This window comes from Brienomyrus brachyistius, chromosome 17 (genome assembly GCF_023856365.1).
Source record: "Brienomyrus brachyistius isolate T26 chromosome 17, BBRACH_0.4, whole genome shotgun sequence".
Taxonomy (NCBI): domain Eukaryota; kingdom Metazoa; phylum Chordata; class Actinopteri; order Osteoglossiformes; family Mormyridae; genus Brienomyrus; species Brienomyrus brachyistius.
In genome coordinates, this window is record NC_064549.1 from 22,085,513 (window position 1) to 22,092,795 (window position 7,283).

Genomic DNA, 7,283 nt, shown 5'->3' on the forward strand with positions numbered 1-7,283 from the left:
TTTAAACTCTGCCATAATTAGTGTAACGTGTCTATTAGTTAGCCCTGTCTCCTCCAGATAATGGAACTTAACAGTATTAATATAACAGCATTATCTTTGAGTATCTTTGTAGTATCGTGGTCAGTAGCCAATAACAGGCATCCTAAGAGTATTTGCCTGCTAGTAATTTCACCACTTCCTCTGCAGAGTAGATGTTCTGCACTAAGCTCACCAACAGCACCACAAGAGTCCCCCCTTTTTAACGGCTCTGGGCTCCAGAAGTGCACTGATCCAGTAAAGAAACCTTCCCTAAGCTCCAGGAGGGGACCACAATCCCACAAACGCGGCCTCACATCTTCCTCCGCCTCCGATGTCTGACGAGATCAATGGCAGAAATCAATTAGCATTTCCTCACCGCTCACCGTTCAAAGAATCGCACGCGGCTGGCGCGCAGGGTGTCTCTGAAAAATATTCCGAAATGTTCTGGGACAGCAGCAACCGTAGTGTTACTCCGAGGACTATCATCTTCACTTCAGAAGAACATAGACAATGACGCGAGGGGCCTTGGCCAACCCCGAATGGGCCAAAGCTCAACCGCGAACAGAAATGACTCCAGTTTCTCTCTAACCTGTTGCCAGATGAGAGAATCACAGATGAACTTAGAGCTGATGCGTGTGGAATACGAACGAGCTCACGGTGTCGGAAAACAGCCCTGGTGCTGCTGCTCACTCTCGCTCCTCACATCACAGAGATGTTCTCTGTCTGTTTACCCTAGGCCCGCTGTCAAAATAAAATGTAAACCGCATGTTTCCGCAGTGTTTGGCTATCCGGGGATGACCCAGGCGCTACACATCTCTCTGCCAGGCTGTGCTGGTTTTGCCCTCTAAGCACTGAAGAGAAGGTTATCCAGGGCTGCACTGGTGTGTGGGGAGAATCCTTTAATATCTAATACTTTGTTTAATATCATTTTTCAAAGGGAGGCTTATTGTCTTCACAAGGATTATTATTCATATAAAATGTGTGACTGCTTTCTTTGTTGCATTATGTAGATCAAGGATAAATTACAAAATAAACAGCCCTAATTAGATGGAATTCATTATTTTTGGTGCTTTGTGTTAATCACTGCTTTTGATGTATAGAATTTTGACCCAGTTTGCGAAATACAACCCAATCTAATGTTTTTATTCAGCGGTGCCTACTGTTTGAACCAGACTAGATTTACATTTTTAATTATGCTGTTGAAATAGGGCATTTATGGACCTTGTAGGGAAAATGCAGTTTATTTGATGAGCTGGACCAGAGAGCAGAGAGAGACCAGAGGGAGACCAGAGGGAGACCAGAGGGAGACAGGGCACCTTGACAGGTAAGCAGATGCCTGAATGCGGCGGTGAAGCAGCTTATTGCCTGTGAAACAGCTGCAGGCCTGCCAGAGGCCATTCTGAGACACACACAGATACAGCACGCAAATGCACATCCTTTACATTTCACATTAATTCATTTAGCAGACGTTTTTACCCAAAGCGAGGCACATTTTTTGAGAGAGCAGGAAGTTAGTCCCGAGAGCAGTGGAGCCTAAGGGCTTTGCTCAGAGTGCCAACCGTGAAATCTGTCTACTGATCGGGGAATGTGAAGAAGCGACTTTCTGATCATGGGCATAGTGTCCTAAGCCACGGAGCCACGCACTGACCCCACAAGGATGGCCAAGGTGCAGGATGTCACATGGTGCTGGTGGAACTCCACGCTGACAACAAACACAGCAAAGGAGCTGAGATGGAGACAATCTTCTAGTTCCTTTAGAGAGCCCGCTTACCGGAGAATCAAGCACTCCCCATGCAGAGTCGTCTGATCTCACAGTGCCATTTCCACAGTTTAATGCACGTAAACATTTTTGATAAAAGACCGTCGGATCTGTATTTTAAAAACCATTTCTTTCAGATGTGAACTATAAGGACATGACTGAAATGACCCACCACTGTTTGTAAAGGAAGAAAATCATACATCTGTTTTACTTCCATGTAGAAACAGAACAGATCAGCTGTGCTGCTTGACTCTGCTCCCGGAAACTAATAGACATCTTTCTTCTTCACAACCTGCAGCCACTAACAACTATTTTTCTATCAGTTAATCTATGGACTATTTAATCGATTCATCGATTAATCTAAATGATTCATTTTTCTTCTATATTCTTTCTTTCTTTTAAAAAAAATAAAAAATAAAAATAAAAATTCTGCACTACTCAATGGAGTTCTCAGAGATAGTATTCATAGCTTGGGTCCTTATTGAGCTAGCATCGGAAATTCATTGCAGAGTCTCAAAGCACTTATGTAAGTCGCTCTGGCTAAGGGCGTCTGCCAAATCCTGTAAATGTAAATGTAAATGTAAATTTTCTTCCTGGAAATATAAGTGACCATTTCATTTAAGTTTTAATTTTATTTTGACAAGTAAAGTTTATTGCAATAATTTCAAAAAACGATGTGTCGATTTAAAATATTGTTGCTGATGCACTTTCAACGTCAACGTCATCGACTATGTCAACTAATCAGAGCAGCCCTAGTTCAGAGACATAACCAATCAGATTGCAGAGGAGGTAGGTCCAAGGAACCAGAGGAGGCAGAACCAAATCATCTGATTGGTTGGTTCCACCTCATCTATTTCTTTGGACCTACCTCCTCTACAATCTGATTGGTTATCTCTCAGGACCCGTAAGTTTTTTTTGTTCTGCCCTCAAAACATTTTTGTGTAATTAAAAGTCCCATGAGCCACATAAACAGGTGAAAGTGAAGCTTGGGGTCTGAGCACAGTGTCAGCTGAGCATTTTTCGGGAGGTTAAGGATCTTGCTCAAGGGCCCAACAGCAGCATCAGTCTGCCAGCCTCAGGATTCAGACTGGTGAGCTTCCGATTTCCAGCACAGAGGCCTTACCCACTGAACCTTGGTCACTCCACTGGCCTTTCACTGCAGCCTCTGGCATTAACCCCGCATCGGACTGCAGGGCATGTGCATCAGGAAGCTTCAGCAGCTCAGCTTGGGAAATCCAAAGCATCTGTGACTAACAGATAAGAAAGCCAGCAGAAGGAGGAAAAGAGGCCAATCGCCCCATCAGCACACAACCAAATAAATTGAAGGAGAAATGGAAGTCTGGTAGGATCTGGATGATGGCTGTCCTGTGGGGGCAAGACCCTGATCCTGTCCCCAATCCTCTTCAGTCCTTATACCATGGCAGCATTAGCCTTGCTCTTCTGATCGCCGACACACCTCCCCTGGTCTCGACCATCCCTCGCTTTCTCCTTCTACCCACTGATTTGGATCCTGTTTGCATTCTCTCCGATTTTTGACCTGGACTGTCGACACTGATTCTGCCTACTGTATTACACTGGGCTGCTTGGGTGGAATCCGAGCTGCACTTTCGTCTTCTGCCGGTGATCCCTCATGCTCAATTCAGTGAATTTCACAGGCAGGACTGAAGAAAAATGCCCTTAGGAGTACAGGTGTCAGGGCCGTTAATGGGGAGCTAACAGAATCTCTTCTGAAAGCAATTCATCAACTGCAGTACAGGATTTCTGGAAGCTTCTACAGAGGCGTTCTTTGTGAGGCCTGCAGAGAGGTTTCCCATAGACTGTGGCGGAATCTGCCTTCATGGGTTGAACCTCGCAGCCGTCCTACTGCTCACTGCTCGTACCTTCCCTGAGACAGACGGCGCCAAGAACACGGACTGACAGTCGTGATTGTTAAACATGCAACCGCATATTCTCCTATGCATGCAGATGTCATACTGCGTATGCCTTGCAGCGTGTGTTGCCTTTATTTATACATTCTCTGTTTTCATGCTACGGGTGTCTGCCTCTAAATAAAGCAGCCTTAAGCTACACATGAGAATGATATTTTTGCCATAAAAAGCTCGATACAGTGACACCATACACTCGGATTGCGTGGGACTTGCGAAACGCTCCTGTGTTCTCTAAGGGACATGATCCTGTTCTCTCCACCACATCTGCAGTTGAAATTTTAAGCAGGCATTGCCCTTTTAACTTTATAATTGTCACAAAATGCTGACAGATCTGCTAATGAGAACATGACGGTAACAGGAGAAAGCCAAGTCAAATCGAAAAAGTGATTATCGACTAATGACTCTATATATTGTCCCTACATTCAGGTTTCAAGGTGATCAAGTGCAACAGTGATCCTGCATTCAGGTTTCATGGTGAACTGTTGTAGCACTGATCCTGCATTCAGGTTTTGTGATCATCTGCTCTGACAGTGATCCTGCATTCAGGTTTTGTAGTGATCTGCTGCGACAGTGATCCTGCATTCTGGTTTCATGGTGATCTGCTGTGGCACTGATCCTGGATTCAGGTTTTGTGATCATCTGATATGACAGTGATCCTGCGTTCAGATTTCATGGTGATCTGATGTGACAGTGATCCTGCATTCAGGTTTCATGGTGATCTGATGTGACAGTGATCCTGCTTTCAGGTTTCATGGTGATCTGATGTGACAGTGATCCTGCATTCAGGTTTCATGGTGATCTGATGTGACAGTGATCCTGCGTTCAGATTTCATGGTGATCTGATGTGACAGTGATCCTGCATTCAGATTTCATGGTGATCTGATGTGACAGTGATCCTGCATTCTGGATTCATGGTGATCTGATGTGACAGTGATCCTGCATTCTGGTTTCATGGTGATCTGATGTGACAGTGATCCTGCATTCAGGTTTCATTGTGATCTGATGTGACAGTGATCCTGCATTCAGGTTTCATTGTGATCTGATGTGACAGTGGTCCTGCATTCAGGTTTCATGGTGATCTGATGTGACAGTGGTACTGCATTCTGGTTTCATGGTGATCTGATGTGACAGTGGTCCTGCATTCTGGTTTCATGGTGATCTGATCTGACAGTGATCCTGCATTCAGGTTTCATGGTGATATGATCTGACAGTGATCCTGCATTCAGGTTTCATGGTGATCTGATGTGACAGTGGTCCTGCATTCTGGTTTCATGGTGATCTGATGTGACAGTGATCCTGCATTCTGTTTTCATGGTGATCTGATGTGACAGTGATCCTGCATTCAGGTTTCATGGTGAACTGTTGTAGCACTGATCCTGCATTCAGGTTTTGTGATCATCTGCTCTGACAGTGATCCTGCATTCAGGTTTTGTAGTGATCTGCTGCGACAGTGATCCTGCATTCTGGTTTCATGGTGATCTGCTGTGGCACTGATCCTGGATTCAGGTTTTGTGATCATCTGATATGACAGTGATCCTGCGTTCAGATTTCATGGTGATCTGATGTGACAGTGATCCTGCATTCAGGTTTCATGGTGATCTGATGTGACAGTGATCCTGCTTTCAGGTTTCATGGTGATCTGATGTGACAGTGATCCTGCATTCAGGTTTCATGGTGATCTGATGTGACAGTGATCCTGCGTTCAGATTTCATGGTGATCTGATGTGACAGTGATCCTGCATTCAGATTTCATGGTGATCTGATGTGACAGTGATCCTGCATTCTGGATTCATGGTGATCTGATGTGACAGTGATCCTGCATTCTGGTTTCATGGTGATCTGATGTGACAGTGATCCTGCATTCAGGTTTCATTGTGATCTGATGTGACAGTGATCCTGCATTCAGGTTTCATTGTGATCTGATGTGACAGTGGTCCTGCATTCAGGTTTCATGGTGATCTGATGTGACAGTGGTACTGCATTCTGGTTTCATGGTGATCTGATGTGACAGTGGTCCTGCATTCTGGTTTCATGGTGATCTGATCTGACAGTGATCCTGCATTCAGGTTTCATGGTGATATGATCTGACAGTGATCCTGCATTCAGGTTTCATGGTGATCTGATGTGACAGTGGTCCTGCATTCTGGTTTCATGGTGATCTGATGTGACAGTGATCCTGCATTCTGTTTTCATGGTGATCTGATGTGACAGTGATCCTGCATTCAGGTTTCATGGTGATCTGATGTGACAGTGGTCCTGCATTCTGGTTTCATGGTGATCTGAATTGACAGTGATCCTGCATTCAGGTTTCATGGTGATCTGATCTGACAGTGATCCTGCATTCAGGTTTCATTGTGATCTGATGTGACAGTGATCCTGCATTCTGGTTTCATTGTGATCTGATGTGACAGTGATCCTGCATTCTGGTTTCATGGTGATCTGATCTGACAGTGATCCTGCATTCTGGTTTCATGGTGATCTGATCTGACAGTGATCCTGCATTCAGGTTTCATGGTGATCTGATCTGACAGTGATCCTGCATTCAGGTTTCATTGTGATCTGATCTGACAGTGATCCTGCATTCAGATTTCATGGTGATCTGATGTGACAGTGATCCTGCATTCAGGTTTCATTGTGATCTGATGTGACAGTGATCCTGCATTCAGGTTTCATGGTGATCTGATCTGACAGTGATCCTGCATTCAGGTTTCATGGTGATCTGATGTGACAGTGATCCTACATTCAGGTTTCATGATGATCTGATGTGACAGTGATCCTGCATTCAGGTTTCATGGTGATCTGATGTGACAGTGATCCTGCATTCAGGTTTCATGGTGATCTGATGTGACAGTGATCCTACATTCAGGTTTCATGGTTATTTACTCTATGGCTCTTTACTGAAGATTTATAGTTGAAGCTCTTGCTTCAAAATGCTCTTATTTTCCTGTCTTGTCTGAATGCATGTCACATTTCAGTGGTTTAGGCTGATTAAATTCGATTTGTTTGGTTCTGCATTTCTGCATGAAATGCAGCTGTAATGAAAGACACCCCCCCCCCCCCCATCTGCAATCATCATCATGAGATCTCATCAGAAATCAGACATGTAATTACAAGCTACTCTGTGCATCGTCCTGGCCCCAGTGTGTGCATGACCCCTCGCCTGTCACCTCACCCTCATTTCTCTGCTCAGCCAAGTGCCTGCAGTGGGTCAAAGACACGGATTCAAGGTGGCTGGGATTTCGATGTCGCTCCTGAACTACCGGAGCGGGGCAGGAAATGCAGAGCTACCAAACAGCATCTCTCTGCAGTCTCAGCTAATGCCCAGTGAGCCAGTGACATGGTTAATTATTCACAATAATAGAGGGCATTGGTTTGCATCATATCATCCCAGCATATATAGAACAGCCTCTCAGGTAACAGAGACTGTTTCCAGAGGCAGATATTTCCAGTCCAGAAAGTAAAAATCCAGACCAGGATTTTCTTTCAACCAGCCAGTTGAGTCTCTGTGACTGTGACTCTTTATGCTCAACTAGATGGTTGAAACAAAATCCTGGTCTGGATGTTTACTTTCTGGACCT